Genomic DNA, 16,851 nt, shown 5'->3' with positions numbered 1-16,851 from the left:
GGCATGCAACCCTACCGCCATAGACCTTGGAGGTAGGCTGTTATACCACACCATCAAAGAAACTGGCGGTAGGAAAAGGGTCAGATCTCAATTTTTTTGCAAACCAGGGTCAGATCTGGATCAACTTATGAAAAATGGTCAAAACACGAAAATTGTCCGCGCCATGCATGGTGATCACGCACGCAAGTTCATCGATGGCCAATCAGACTGTTGGAGTTGTCTCGAATATTGTGTACAAGATAGGTTACAGTTGGACTCTGAGTTGTATTGTGTTTAGATAGGATACGGCGTCGTGTTCAAGTGGGACACTTGTATCCTAGGCCTCTCATATATAGCGGGGGTAGACACACGATGTAACCTATGCCAACATAATAGCACAGACGCGCAAGGGGAAGCCGGCGGCGTGTGCCGGCGACTGCGTGGCCGGTGTGCGGTATTGTGACGGTGTCATGGGGAGGAGCGCCCGTAGTCAAGCCCCGGAGATGTAACCATATCGGTGAACCTCGTTAATAAATCTCGGTGTCGTGCCTCGTGTGATTGCTTGGTCCTCGGATGATCAACGGTATGCCTCGGATTTATTCTAACAAGTGGTATCATGAGCAAGGTTACGGGCAGGCGGCAGATTGTTGATCTAGAGAAAGTATCGAATTTGGGATGCAGCCGGCTGCGGCGTGGTTCTCGATAAGATTAGAAAAAGTAATTGGAAGCAGCGGCTTGGTTGATAAACCGCAGCAGTGGTTCTCAGCGGCATGAGCGGGATCGGAGACGCGAGCAGTGATAGGATCGAAGCAGGCGGTCCATGGCAGCAGACGTGTGGCGGCGGCAGAGCAGAAGCGCAAGGGTTCGCTCGGGCGTCCTCGTGGGTTGGCCGATCCAGGGCAACGTGGAAGAATGAGGTCCACGTGGAGCCATGCCGCGCGCGTCGCGCAAGGAAACTACCATGGCGTGATATGCTGTTGCGTTGTGGTGTACCAAGGCAACAGAGGAGATTTGTTTTGGAACAAAAAAAAGGGACCGAGTCCCTAGAGGAGCCGTAGATGTGCAGCAGCAAAAGCAACCCATCCATCGGAGGTAGCATGGCATTGGCAGAAAACGCAATAGCTAGCGTCGAAGAAGTTGAGCCAAGATAGGAGCTTTGACGTGAATACCAACTTGTTGAATTTGTTTGCTACTAGTAGTACACACGATTGTGTACTTGGGTATCTGTGCGAAGCTTGGTTAATTTTTTCAGAGTGCCAGCCGTACAAAGAATTATGGAACAAACGGGTTCTAGATATGAGGCGGATAAGTTCGACGGAACTGAAAGCCTTGGGTTATGGCAGACAAGGGTGAAAAATTTGTTGGCACAACATAAATGCTTGAAAGGCGTTGCGGGATGTCAAGCTAGTTAAGATAGACGATGAGAGTTGTGAGGAGTTGCAGATGGTTGCAGAAGTTCGGCTCAGGTCAGACACATAGGGCAATTGGCCTGGTCAGTCTGACGATCGACGTAAGTCGGTTGATACAGAAGACGGTAGTGGAATCGGCGACGACGTCATAGAAGCGTGATGCAGATGGTGACCGACTTCTGGGCGTGGAAACACCTGGCACGGGCCCGAGGCCTTGTGTGGCTTTGACAAGACTATGGGGCGGGGTTGATTCAAGGTGTTGTACACACGGAGCTTGAAGTCGACAAGGCGCGAGGGTGGGTTGATCATCTACCATGGAGTCATGTTGAAGGTGGAGCTGGATTGAGGGGCTACGGCGTAAGTTGACAGAGAGTCGAAGCCTATTCAGCAAGGGAAAAATGCTAGTAACACGTAATTCGGACAGGAGCCCAGTGGTCTGATGGAAGCGAGAAACTCGTCATCGGTCGGTGGTGATCGGTGGTACTCTGTAGTGGGGGTTGAGTGGTGTGGGTTCGTGACCCTTGAGACTTGACCGGGACAGCAGAGGCTCGACGCGGTAATAACGGCGAGCCGTGCGATACGCACGGGACATGGAGACGGGCCAGGGCTATGGTGGTCATACATGTGGTGAGACAACTGCGGATTTGACTCGGGATGATTACAAGCAACGGTGAAATTCCTTCAAGTCTCAGACAGGCAGTCAAGAAAGGAGCGGTGACGTTGAGTTCAGGTAACTCTTGTTGGGGAACGTAGCAGAAATTCAAAATTTTCTACGCATCACCAAGATCAATCTATGGAGAAATCTAGCAACGAGTGGAAAGGGAGTGCATGTACATACCCTTGTAGATCGCTAAGCGGAAGCATTCAAGTGAACGGGGTTGAAGGAGTCGTACTCGTCGTGATCCGAATCACCAGAGATCCTAGTGCCGAACGGACGGCACCTCCGCGTTCAACACACGTGCAGCCCGGTGACGTCTCCCGTGCCTTGATCCAGCAAGGAGAGAGGGAGAGGTTGGGGAAGACTCCGTCCAGCAGCAGCACAACGGCGTGGTGGCGGTGGAGGAGCGTGGCACTCCAGCAGGGCTTCGCCAATCACCGCAAGAGACGAGGAGGTAGAGAGGTAGGGCTGCGCCAGGGAGAGGTCAAAACTCATCCATTTGCAGCCCCAAAGACCTCAACTATATAAAGGGGAGAGGGAGGGGGCTACGCCTCCTCTAGGGTTCCCACCCCAAGGGGTGCGGCAGCCCCAAAACCCATCTAGGATGGCGGCCAAGGGGGGGAGGGGGAAACTTGCCCCCAAAGTAAGGTGGAGGCGCCCCCTCCCCAAACCCTAGGCGCCTTGGGCCCTGGTGGGGGGGGGGGGCGCACCAACCCACCTGGGGCTGGTCCCCTCCCACACTTGGCCCATGCAGCCCTCTGGGGCCGGTGGCCCCACTTGGTGAACCCCCGGGACCCTCCCGGTGGTCCCGGTACATTACCGATAGCACCCGAAACTTTTTCGGTGACCAAAACAGGACTTCCCATATATAAAACTTTACCTTCGGATCATTCCGGAACTCCTCGTGACGTCGGGGATCTCATTCGAGACTCCGAACAACATTCGGTAACCACATATATCTATTCCCTATAACCCTAGCGTCATCGAACCTTAAGTGTGTAGACCCTACGGGTTCGGGAGACACGTAGACATGACCGAGACAACTCTCTGGCCAATAACCAACAGCGGGATCTGGATACCCATGTTGGTTCCCACATATTCCACGATGATCTCATTGGATGAACCACGATGTCGAGGATTCAATCAATCTCGTATACAATTCCCTTTGTCTAGCGGTATAGTACTTGCCCGAGATTCGATTGTGGTATCCCGATACCTTGTTCAATCTCGTTACCGGTAAGTCTCTTTACTCGTTCCGTAACACATCATCCCGTGATCAACCCCTTGGTCACCTTGTGCACATTATGATGATGTCCTACCGAGTGGGCCCAGAGATACCTCTCCGTCACACGGAGTGACAAATCCCAGTCTCGATTCATGCCAACCCAACAGACACTTTTGGAGATACCCATAGTGCACCTTTACAGCCACCCAGTTACGTTGTGACATTTGGTACACCCAAAGCATTCCTACGGTATCCGGGAGTTGCACAATCTCATGGTCTAAGGAAATGATACTTGACATTAGAAAAGCTTTAGCATACGAACTACATGATCTTTGTGCTAGGCTTAGGATTGGGTCTTGTCCATCACATCATTCTCCTAATGATGTGATCCCGTTATCAACGACATCCAATGTCTATGGTCAGGAAACTGTAACCATCTATTGATCAACGAGCTAGTCAACTAGAGGCTTACTAGGGACATGGTGTTGTCTATGTACCCACACATGTATCTGAGTTTCCTATCAATACAACTAGAGCATGGATAATAAATGATTATCATGAACAAGGAAATATAATAATAATAACTAATTTATTATTGCCTCTAGGGCATATTTCCAATAGTCTCCCACTTGCACTAGAGTCAATAATCTAGTTCACATCGCCATGTGATTAACACTCACAGGTCACATCGCCATGTGACCAATATCCAAAGAGTTTACTAGTGTCACTAAACTAGTTCACATCATCATGTGATTAAGACTCAACGAGTTCTGGGGTTTGATCATGTTTTGCTTGTGAGAGAGGTTTTAGTCAACGGGTCTGCAACATTCAGATCCATATGTACTTCGCAAATCTCTAGATCATATTGTAAATGCTGCTTCCACGCTTCACTAGGAGCTATTCCAAATGGTTGCTCCACTATACGTATCCGGTTTGCTACTCAGAGTCATTTGAATAGGTGTTAAAGCTTGCATCGACGTAACCCTTTACGCCGAACTCTTTATCACCTCCATAATTGAGAAACATGTCCTTATTTACTCTAAGGACAATTTTGACCGCTGTCCAATGATCCATTCCTGGATCACTCTTGTACCCCCTTGCCAGACACGTGGCAAGGCACATATCAGGTGCGATAGAAAGCATGACATACTGTATAGAGCCTATGGCTAAGGCATAGGGGGCGACATTCGTCCTTTCTCTTTCTTCTGCCATGGTCGATCTTTAAGTCTTAACTTCATACCTTACAACTCAGGCAAGAACTCCTTCTTTGACTGATCCATCTTGAACACCTTCAAGATCATGTCAAGGTATGTGCTCATTTAAAAGTACCATTTAGCGTTTTTGATCTATCCTCATAGATCTTGATGCTCAATGTTCAAGCAACTTAATCCAGGTTTTCTATTGAAAAACACTTTCAAATAACCCTATATGCTTTCTAGAAATTCTACATCATTTCTGATCAACAATATGTCAACAACATATACTCATCAGAAATTCTATAGTGCTCCCACTCACTTCTTTAGAAATTCAAGTTTCTCATAAACTTTGTATAAATCCAAAATTCTTTGATCATCTCATCAAAGCGTACATTCCAACTCCAAGATGCTTACTCCAGTCCTTAGAAGGATTGCTGGAGCTTTGCATACTTGTTAGCGTCTTTCAGCATTGTCAAAACCTTCTGGTTGTATCACATACAACCTTTCCTCAAGAAAATTGTCGAGGAAACAATGTTTTGACATCCTATCTGCAAGATTTCATAAATAATGTAGTAACTGCTAATCCAATTCCAACAAACTCTTAGCATCGCTACGAATGAGAAAGTCTCATCGTAGTCAACTCCTTGAACTTGTCGGAAAACATCTTAAAGACAAGTCGAGCTTTCTTAATGGTGATACTTACCATCATTGCCCGTCTTTCTTTTAAAATCCATCTGTACCCAACAGGCTTACGACCATCAAGTAGTTCTTCCAAAGTCTATACTTTGTTTTCATACATGGATCCTCTCTCCGATTTTATGGCCTCGAGCCATTCATCGGAATCCGGGCCCACCATTGCTTCTTCATAGCTCATAGGTTCATTGTTTTCTAGCAACATGGCCTCCAAGACAGGATTACGTACCACTCTGAAGTAGTATGTATCCTTGTCAACCTACGAGTTTTGGTAGTGACTTGATCTGAAGTTTCATGATCACTATCATCAACTTCCACTTCAATTGGTGTAGGTGCCACAGGAACAACTTCCTGTGCCCTGCTACACACTAGTTGAAGTGATGGTTCAAGAACCTCATCAAGTCTCCACCATCCTCCCACTCAATTCTTTCAAGAGAAACCTTTCCTCGAGAAAGGACCCATTTCTAGAAACAATTACTTTTGCTTCCGGATCTGAGATAGGAGGTATACCCAACCATTTTGGGTATCCTATGAAGATGCATTTATCCGTTTTGGGTTCGAGCTTATCATGATGAAACTTTTTCACATAAGCGTCGCAGCCCCAAACTTTCAAGAAACGACAGCTTAGGTTTCTCTAAACCATAGTTCATACGGTGTCATCTCAATGGAATTACGTGGTGCCCTATTTTAAGTGAATGTGGTTGTCTCTAATGCTTGACCCATAAACGATAGTGGTAATTCGATAAGACATCATGGCATGCAACATATCCAATAGGGTGCAGTTATGATGTTCGGACACACCATCACACTATGGTGTTCCAGGCGGTGTTAGTTGTGAAACAATTTCCACAATGTCTTAATTGTGTACCAAACTCGCAACTCAGATATCCATGTGTATGATCATATCACAGACATTTTATCCTCTTGTCATGAAGATCTTCAACTTCACTCTGAAATTACTTGAACCTTTCAATAATTCAGACTTGTGTTTCATCAAGTAAATATACTCAACATCTACTCAAATCATCTGTGAAGTAAGAACATAACGATATTCACTGCATGCCTCAACACTCATTGGACTGCACACATCAAAATGTGTTACTTCCAACAAGTTGCTATCTTGTTCCATCTTACTGAAAATGAGGCTTTTCAGTCATCTTGCCCATGTGGTATGATTTGCATATCTCAAGTGATTCAAAATCAAGTGAGTCCAAACGATTCATCTGCATGGATTTTCTTCATGCGTATACACCAATAGACATGGTTCGCATGTCTCAAACTTTTCAAAAACGAGTGAGTCCAAAGATCCATCAACATGGAGCTTCTTCATGCGTTTTATACCAATATGACTTACATGGCAGTGCCACAAGTGGTACTATCATTACTATCTTATATCTTTTGGCATGAAAATGTGTATCACTACGATCGAGATTCAATAAACCATTCTTTTAGGTGCAAGACCATTGAAGGTATTTATTCAAATAAATAGGGTAACCATTATTCTCCTTAAATGAATAACTATATTGCGATAGACATAATCCAATCATGTCTATGCTCAACGCAAACACCAAATAACAATTCTTTAGGTTTAACACCAATCTCGATGGTAGAGGGAGTATACGATGCTTGATCACCTCAAGCTTGGAAACAGTTCCAACACATATCGTCATCTCACCTTTAGCTAGTTTCCGTTTATTCCGTAGCCTTTTATTTCGAGTTACTAACACTTAGCAACCGAACCGGTATCTAATACCTTGGTGCTACTAGGAGTACTAGTAAAGTACACATTAATATAATGTATATCCAATATACTTCTGTTGACCTTGCCTGCCTTCTTATCTACCAAGTATCTAGGGTGGTTCTGCTTCAGTGTCCGTTCCTCTCATTACAGAAGCACTTAGTCTCGGGTTTGGGTTCAACCTTGGGTTTCTTCACTAAAGCAGCAACTGATTTGCATATCATGAAGTATCCCTTCTTGCCCTTGCCCTTCTTGAAACTAGTGGTTTCACTAACCATCAACAATTGATGCTCCTTCTTGATTTCTACTTTCACGGTGTCAAACATCGCGAATATTTCAAGGATCATCATATCTATCCCTGATATGTTATAGTTCATCACGAAGCTCTAGTAGCTTGGTGGCAATGTCTTTTGGAGAAACATCACTATCTCATCTGGAAGATTAACTCCCACTCGATTCAAGTGATTGTCGTACTGAGTACAAGTTCAACGATTGAGCTTCTCTCCCTTAGTTTGTAGGCTAAAAAACTCGTCGGAGGTCTTATACCTCTTGACGTGGGCACGAACCTGAAATCCCAATTTCAGCCCTCGAAACATCTCATATGTTCCGCGACATTTTGAAATCGTCTTCGGTGCCTCAATTCTAAACCGTTTAACATTACTGAACTATCACGTAGTTATCAAAACGTGTATGTCAGATGTTCGCAACATTCACAGACGACGTTTGAGGTTCAGCACACCGAGCGGTGCATTAAAGACATAAGCCTTCTACGCAGCAATGAGGACAATCCTCAGTTTATGGACCTAGTCCGCATAACTGCTACTATCAACTTTCAACTAATTTTTCTCTAGGAACATATCTAAAATAGTAGAACTAAAGCGCAAGCTACGACATAATTTGCAAAAACCTTTTGACTATGTTCAGGATAATTAAGTTCATCTTATGAACTCCCACTCAGATAGACATCCCTCTAGTCATCTAAGTGATTACATGATCCGAGTCAACTAGGCCGTGTCCGATCATCACGTGAGACGGACTAGTCATCATCGGTGAACATCTTCATGTTGATCGTATCTACTATACGACTCATGCTCGACCTTTCGGTCTCTTGTGTTCCGAGGCCATGTCTGTACATGCTAGGCTCGTCAAGTCAACCTAAGTATTTCGCGTGTGTAAATCTGGCTTACACCCGTTGTATGTGAACGTTAGAATCTATCACACCCGATCATCACGTGGCGCTTCAAAACAACGAACTTTTGCAACGGTGCACAGTTAGGGGGAACACTTTCTTGAAATTTTAATGAAGGATCATCTTATTTACTACCGTTGTTCTAAGCAAATAAGATGCATAAACATGATAAACATCACATGCAATCAAAAAGTGACATGATATGGCCAATATCATTTTGCTCCTTTTGATCTCCATCTTCGGGGCTCCATGATCATCATCGTCACCGGCATGACACCATGATCTCCATCATCATGATCTCCATCATCGTGTCTCCATGAAGTTGTCTCGCCAACTATTACTTCTACTACTATGGCTAACGGTTTATCAATAAAGTAAAGTAATTACATGGCGTTGTTCAATGACACGCAGGTCATACAATAAATTAAGACAACTCCTATGGCTCCTGCCGGTTGTCATACTCATCGACATGCAAGTCGTGATTCCTATTACAAGAACATGATTAATCTCATACATCACATATCATTCACCACATTCTTTTGGCCATATCACATCACATAGCATACCCTACAAAAACAAGTTAGACGTCCTCTAATTGTTGTTATGCGTGGCTGCTATGGGTTTTACGTGGCTGCTATGGGTTTCTAGCAAGAACGTTTCTTACCTACGCAAAAGCCACAACGTGATATGCTAATTGCTATTTACCCTTCATAAGGACCCTTTTCATCGAATCCGATCCGACTAAAGTGGGAGAGACTGGCACCCACTAGCCATCTTATGCAACAAGTGCATGCCAGTTGGTGAAACTTGTCTCACGTAAATGTACGTGTAAGGTCGGTCCGGGCCGCTTCATCCCACAATACCGTTGAAACAAGATAGGACTAGTAACGGTAAGCATATTGAACAAAATTAACGCCCACAACAACTTGTGTTCTACCAGTGCATAGAATCTACGCAATAGACCTAGCTCATGATGCCACTGTTGGGGAACATAGCAGAAATTCAAAATTTTCTACGCATCACCAAGATCAATCTATGGAGAAATCTAGCAACAAGGGAAAGGGGAGTGCATCTACATACCCTTGTAGATCGCTAAGCAGAAGCGTTCAAGTGAACGGGGTTGAAGGAGTCGTACTCGTCGTGATCCAAATCACCGGAGATCCTAGTGCCGAACGGACGGCACCTCCGCGTTCAACACACGTGCAGTCCGGTGACGTCTCACGTGCCTTGATCCAGCAAGGAGAGAGGGAGAGGTTGGGGAAGACTCCGTCCAGCAGCAGCACAACGGTGTGGTGGTGGTGGAGGAGCGTGGCACTCCAGTAGGGCTTTGCCAAGCACCGCAAGAGACGAGGAGGGAGAGAGGTAGGGCTGCGCCAGGGAGAGGTCAAAACTCATCTGTTTGCAGCCCCAAAGACCTCAACTATATATAGGGGAGAGGGAGGGGGCTGCGCCTCCTCTAGGGTTCCCACCCCAAGGGGTGCGGCAGCCCAAAAACCCATCTAGGGTGGCGGCCAAGGGGGGGGGAGGGGGAAACTTGCCCCCAAAGTAAGGTGGAGGCGCCCCCTCCCCAAACCCTAGGCGCCTTGGGCCCTGGTTGGGGGGGCGCACCAGCCCACCTGGGGCTGGTCCCCTCCCACACTTAGCCCATGCAGCCCTCTGGGGCCGGTGGCCCCACTTGGTGTACCCCCGGGACCCTCCCGGTGGTCCTGGTACATTACCGATAGCACCCGAAACTTTTTCGGTGACCAAAACAGGAGTTCCCATATATAAAACTTTACCTTCGGACCATTCCGGAACTCCTCGTGACGTCCGAGATCTCATCCGGGACTCCGAACAACATTCGGTAACCACGTATATCTATTCCCTATAACCCTAGCGTCATTGAACCTTAAGTGTGTAGACCCTACGGGTTCGGGAGACACGTAGACATGACCGAGACAACTCTCTGGCCAATAACCAACAACGGGATCTGGATACCCATGTTGGTTCCCACATGTTCCACGATGATCTCATCGGATGAACCACGATGTCGAGGATTCAATCAATCCCGTATACAATTCCCTTTGTCTGGCGGTATAGTACTTGCCCGAGATTCGATCATCGGTATCCCGATACCTTGTTCAATCTCGTTACCAGTAAGTCTCTTTACTCGTTCCGTAACACATCATCCCGTGATCAACCCCTTGGTCACCTTGTGCACATTATGATGATGTCCTACCGAGTGGGCCCAGAGATACCTCTCCATCACACGGAGTGACAAATCCCAGTCCCGATTCGTGCCAACCCAATAGACATTTTCGGAGATACCCGTAGTGCACCTTTATAGCCACCCAGTTACGTTGTGACATTTGGTACACCCAAAGCATTCCTACGGTCTCCGGGAGTTGCACAATCTCATGGTCTAAGGGAATGATACTTGACATTAGAAAAGGTTTAGCATACGAACTACACGATCTTTGTTCTAGGCTTAGGATTGGGTCTTGTCCATCACATCATTCTCCTAATGATGTGATCCCGTTATCAACGACATCCAATGTCCATGGTCAGGAAACCGTAACCATCTATTGATCAACGAGCTAGTCAACTAGAGGCTTACTAGGGACATGGTGTTGTCTATGTACCCACACATGTATCTGAGTTTCCTATCAATACAATTATAGCATGGATAATAAACGATTATCATGAACAAGGAAATATAATAATAATAACTAATTTATCATTGCCTCTAGGGCATATTTCCAACAACTCTTATGTGTGGCATCCAATATGTGAGTTTTTTCACTTTCACGCAGGTCAGTGATCAGTGTGTGATGGCGTTGGATGGATACTTTGGAAGCTGGGAGCACAAACTAAAGTAATAAGGAACTTAATTTTGCTCGAGTGTTGACTGTGGTCAAGAAAAGAAGGGACTTCAAGTTGCAGGTGGAGTCATACTGAGTCTTTGGAGTAGCAGCCGTGCTCATGAGATAAGCTCAAGTTTAATGTACATGGAAGTTTGACCCATTGACGAATGCAAGGTGGTGGAGAATATTCGCTAAGGTGGAGTTTGTTGGAGTTGTGTTGAATATTGTGTACAAGGTAGGTTACAATTGGACTCTGGGTTGTATTGTGCTTAGATAGAATATGGAGTCATGTCCAAGTGGGACACTTGTATCCTAGGCCTCTCATATATAGCGGGGGTAGACACACGATGTAATCTATGCCAACATAATAACACAGGCGCGCAAGGGGGAGCCGGCGGCGTGTGACGGCACCCGGGTGGCCGATGTGCGGTATTGTGACGGTGTCACGGGGAGGAGCGCTCGTAGTCAAGCCCCGGGGATGTAGCCATATCGATGAATCTCGTTAACAAATCTCGGTGTCGTGCCTCGTGTGATTGCTTAGTCCTCGAATGATCAACGGTATGCCTCGGATTTATTCTAACAAGTGATATCCTGAGCTAGGTTATGAGGAGGCGGCAGATTGTTGATCTACAGAAAGTATCGAGTTTGACATGCAGCCGGCTGCGGCGTGGTTCTCGATAAGATTGGAAAAATCAATTGGAAGCAGCGGCTTGGTTGATAAATCGCAGCAGTGGTTCTCAGCGGTGTCAGAGGGATCGGAGACGTGAGCAGCGATCGGATCGGAGCAGGCGGTCCATGGCAGCAGACATGTGGTGGCGGCAGAGCAGAAGCGCAAGGGTTCGCTCGGGCATCCTCGTGGGTTGGCCGACCCAGGGCAACGTGGAAGTATGAGGTCCACGTGCAGCCATGCCGCGTCCATCGCGCAAGGAAACTGCCATGGCGTGATATGCTGTTGCGTTATGGTGTACCAAGACAACACACGAGATTTTTTTTGGAACAAAAAAAAAGGGACCGAGTCCCTAGAGGAACCGGAGATGTGCAGCAGCAAAAGCAACCCATCCATCGGAGGTAGCATGGCATTGGCAGAAAATACAATGGCTAGCATCGAAGAAGTTGAGCCAAGATAGGAGCTTTGACATGAATACCAACTAGTTGAATTTGCAATTAGTAGTACACACGATTGTGTACTTGGGTATGTGTGCGAAGCTTGGTTAATTTTTTCAGAGTGCCAGCCATACAAAGAATTATGGAACCAACGGGTTCTAGGTTTGAGGTGGATAAGTTCGACGGAACGGAAAGCCTTGGGTTATGGCAAGCAAGGGTGAAAAATATGTTGGCACAACATGAATGCTTGAAAGGCGTTGCGGGATGTCAAGCCAGTTAAGATGGACGATGAGAGTTGTGAGGAGTTGCAGATGGTTGCAGAAGTTAGGCTCAGGTCAGACACATAAGGCAGTTGGCCTGGACAGTCTGACGGATCGACGTAATTTGGTTGATACAGAAGACGGTGGTGGAATCGGCGACGACGTCATAGGAGCGTGATGCTGATGGTGGCCGACTTCTGGGCATGGAAACACGTGGCACGACCTGAGGGCTTGTGTGGCTTTGACAAGACTATGGCGCGGGGTTGATTCAAGGTGTTGTACACACGGAGCTTGAAGTCGACGAGGCGTGAGGGTGGGTCGATCATCTACCATGGAGTCATGCTGAAGGTGGAGCTGGATTGAGGGGCTACGGCGTAAGTCAACAGAGAGTCGAAGCCTAATCGGCAAGGGAAAAAAGCGAGTAACACGCAATTCGGACTGGAGACCAGTGGTCTGATGGAAGCGTGAAACTCGTCATCGGTCGGTGATGATCGGTGGTACTCTGTAGTGAGGGTTGAGTGGTGTGGGTTCACGATATTTGAGACTTAACCGGGACAACAGAGGCTCGATGCGGTAATAGCGGCGAGGCATACGGTACGCACGGGACATGGAGACGGGCCAGGGCTCTGGTGGTCATACATGTGGTGAGACAACTGCGAATTTGACTCGGGATGATTACAAGCAACGTGAAATTCCTTCAAGTCTCAGACAGGCAGTCAAGAAAGGAGCGGTGATTATGAGTTCAGGTAACTCTTATGTGTGGCATCCAATATGTGAGTTGTTCACTTTCACGCAGGTCAGTGATCAGAGTGTGATGGCGTTGGACGGATACTCTGAAAGTTGGGAGCACAAATTAAAGTAATAAGGAACTTAATTTTTGTCGAGTGTTGACTGTGGTCAAGAAAAGAAGGGACTACAAGTTGCAGGTGGAGTCATATGGAGTCTTTGGAGTAGCAGCCGTGCTCATAAGATAAGCTCAAGTTCAATGTACATAAAAGTTTGACGCATTGACGAATTCAAGGTGGTGGAGAATATTCACCAAGGTGGAGTTTGTTGGAGTTGTGTCGAATATTGTGTACAAGGTAGGTTACAGTTGGACTCTGAGTTGTATTGTGTTTAGAAGGATATGGCGTCGTGTCCAAGTGGGACACTTGTATCCTAGGCCTCTCATATATAGCGGGGATAGACAACGATGTAACCTATGCCAACATAATAGCACAGGCGCGCAAGGGGGAGCCGGCGGCGTGTGCTGGCGCTCGGGTGGCCGGTGTGCGGTATTGTGACGGTGTCACGGGGAGGAGCGCCCGTAGTCAAGCCCCGGGGATGTAGCCATATCGGTAAACCTCGTTAACAAATCTCGGTGTCGTGCCTCGTGTTATTGCTTGGTCCTCGAATGATCAACGGTATGCCTCGAATTTATTCTAACAAATGGTATCATGAGCAAGGTTACGTGGAGGCGGCAGATTATTGATCTAGGGAAAGTATCGATGCACCCGGCTGCGGCGTGTTTCTCGATAAGATTGGAAAAAAGCAATTGGAAGCAGTGGCTTGGTTGATAAATCGCAGCAGTGGTTCTTTGCGGCGTCATCGGGATCGGAGACGCGAGCAGCGATCGGATCGGAGCAGGCGGTCCATGGCAGCAGACGTGTACGGCGGCAGAGCAGAAGCGCAAGGGTTCGCTCGGGCGTCCTCGTGGGTTGGCCGAGCCAGGGCAACGTGGAAGTATGAGGTCCACGTGCAGCCATGTCTCGTGCATCGCGCAAGGAAACTGCCGTGGCGTGATATGCTGTTGCGTTGTGGTGTACCAAGGCAATAGACGAGATTTGTTTTGGAACAAAAAAAGGGACCGAGTCCCTATAGGAGCCGGAGATGTGCAGCAGCAAAAGCAACCCATCCGTCGAAGGTAGCATGGCATTGGCAGAAAACGGAATAGCTAGCGTCGAAGAAGTTGAGCCAAGATAGGAGCTTTGACGTGAATACCAACTAGTTGAATTTGCTACTAGTAGTACACACGCTTGTGTACTTGGGTATCTGTGCGAAGCTTGGTTAATTTTTTCAGAGTGCCATCCGTACAATGAATTATGGAACCAACGGGTTCTAGGTTTGAGGCGGATAAGTTCGACGGAACTGAAAGCCTTGGGTTATGGCAGGCAAGGGTGAAAAATTTGTCTGCACAACATGAATGCTTGAAAGGCGTTGCGGGATGTCAAGCCAGTTAAGATGGACGATGAGAGTTGTGAGGAGTTGCAGATGGTTGCAGAAGTTCGGCTCAGGCCAGACACATAGGGTAGTTGGCCTGGACAGTCTGATGGATCGACGTAAGTCGGTTGATACAAAAGACGGTGGTGGAATCGGCGACGACATCATAGGAGCGTGATGCTGATGGTGGCCGACTTTTGGGCGCGGAAACACGTGGCATGGGCCTGAGGGCTTGTGTGGCTTTGACAAGACTATGCCGCGGGGTTGATTCAAGGTGTTGTACAAAAGGAGCTTGAAGTCGACGAGGCGCGAGGGTGGGTTGATCATCTATCATGGAGTCATGTTGAAGGTGGAGCTGGATTGAGGAGCTACGGCGTAAGTCGACAGAGAGTCGAAGCCTATTCAGCAAGGGAAAAAAGCGAGTGACATGCAATTCGGACTGGAGCCCAGTGGTCTGATGGAAACTCGTCAACGGTCGGTGATGATCGGTGGTACTCTGCAGCGGGGGTTGAGTGGTGTGGGTTCGCGACCCTTGAGACTTGATTGGGACAACAAAGGCTCGACGCGGTAATAGCGGCAAGGCGTGCAGTACGCACGGGACATGGAGACGGGCCAGGTGCATGGAAGTTTGACCCATTGACGAATTTAAGGTGGTGGAGAATATTCGCCAAGATAAAGTTTGTTGGAGTTGTGTCGAATATTGTGTACAAGGTAGGTTACAGTTGGACTCTGAGTTGTATTGTGTTTAGATAGGATATGAAGTCATGTCCAAGTGGGACACTTGTATCCTACGCCTCTCATATATAACGGGGGTAGACACACGATGTAACCTATGCCTACATAATAGCACATGCGCGCAAGGGGGAGCCGGCGGCGTTTGCCGGCGTCCGGGTGGCCGGTGTGCGGTATTATGATGGTGTCACGGGAAGGTGCGCCCATAGTCAAGCCTCGGGATGTAGCTATATCGATGAATCTCGTTAACAAATCTTGGTATCGTGCCTCGTGTGATTGCTTGGTTCTCGGATGATCAACGATACGCCTCGGATTTATTCTTACACAGACGTGCCGATCGATGGTGTGGTTTCTTGTAGTAGGTGAAGTACTAGAATGACTCCGACTCGAAAAGAGGAGCGATTGGACTAGAAAGGAGTTACTGCGGGCGCACCAAGTTGATTGATCGGCCGTGCGACGTCGCCCCCCGCTTTCTATCGTGCCGGTCGAGCTCATGGATGGATCGCTTTTCACCCGGGTCGAGGGCGAAACAAGTGCCAAAGCAGAGTGTTCATCACTTGGTAATTAAACAAACTCAAAGTTATCACGCGCAAACTGAAGACCTAACTAAAGTACGGTACGTTCACTTCATCACTTGGGCACCACCACCCAGAAGAAGCCGGTGGAGAAGTACGTAGTACGTGCCGTGCAAACTTTACCCGGCTAGCTACTCACGAAGAGCCGACACGCACAAGCGCACACATACACAAGATGGGCCTACCGTCTACAGTCTCGTTTGCCATGCCGTGCCCTGGCAGCTGCCGTGGGTACAGTGTAGTAGTGCCAGTGTACCACTCACCAGCCGCACATGCAAAGCAGCGAGCAATTATCCGTTTTACTTTTCCTGACGCGTGCACCGCACCGTGCATGCAAATGTCCATGCCGGACCGCTCCACGGCGCGGGTTCGAGGAGAGCAATCCACCGCACGGAACGTACGGGGCCGGGCGCGCACTACCGACTGGTCAAGCGTCTTGACCGGCCGAAGCGGGGCAGAAGAGAGCGAAACTAGCAAAGCGCGCGGCCGTGTAGGCCCCTCGGCCGGCGAGAAGCGAGGCGCGCGCGCGCACTGAGGGCAGCCAGTACGCGGCGGGCGTCTCGATGGCTGTCACGGGCGCGACCGCACGAGGGTGACCGCGATGTCGGCGCACGCACGCACCGCGTCCATCTATCACCGTCCATGGTGCCGTGGCAGCGCCATCGCACTTGCGGGATTATCCAAATGTAGGGCATATAAGCCTCGGCTAGGCTGCGGGCACGGCGAGCGCGTGTGTGCGCGGGGTGGCCGTGTCAGGCTCGAACCAGGTGTGCGTGCGTGCGTGCGTATGTGTGTGTACGTGAGACAGCGCGTGTGTGCGCGGGGTGGCCACGGGAGTTAGTTAGCGAGGATCCAGGGGAGGACCGCGTCGGGCGCGCGAGACGGCCGTGGCGATCGTGGGCAGGCATGGTGCGCGGGCGTGAGCCGGAGCGCGCGGGGCGCGGGGGAGTGGCGTGTAGGCGAGGCCTGGCATGTCAGAGCTCGCAGGTATAAGACCCACTCCACGCCTGTGTAATCGTTGAGGAGGACGAGTTCGTGCTCGTGGTGAATA

Source organism: Triticum dicoccoides, chromosome 6B, assembly GCF_002162155.2.
Source record: "Triticum dicoccoides isolate Atlit2015 ecotype Zavitan chromosome 6B, WEW_v2.0, whole genome shotgun sequence".
Taxonomy (NCBI): domain Eukaryota; kingdom Viridiplantae; phylum Streptophyta; class Magnoliopsida; order Poales; family Poaceae; genus Triticum; species Triticum dicoccoides.
The sequence above is the reverse complement of the archived record's forward strand: the minus strand, read 5'-3'. Positions refer to the sequence as shown.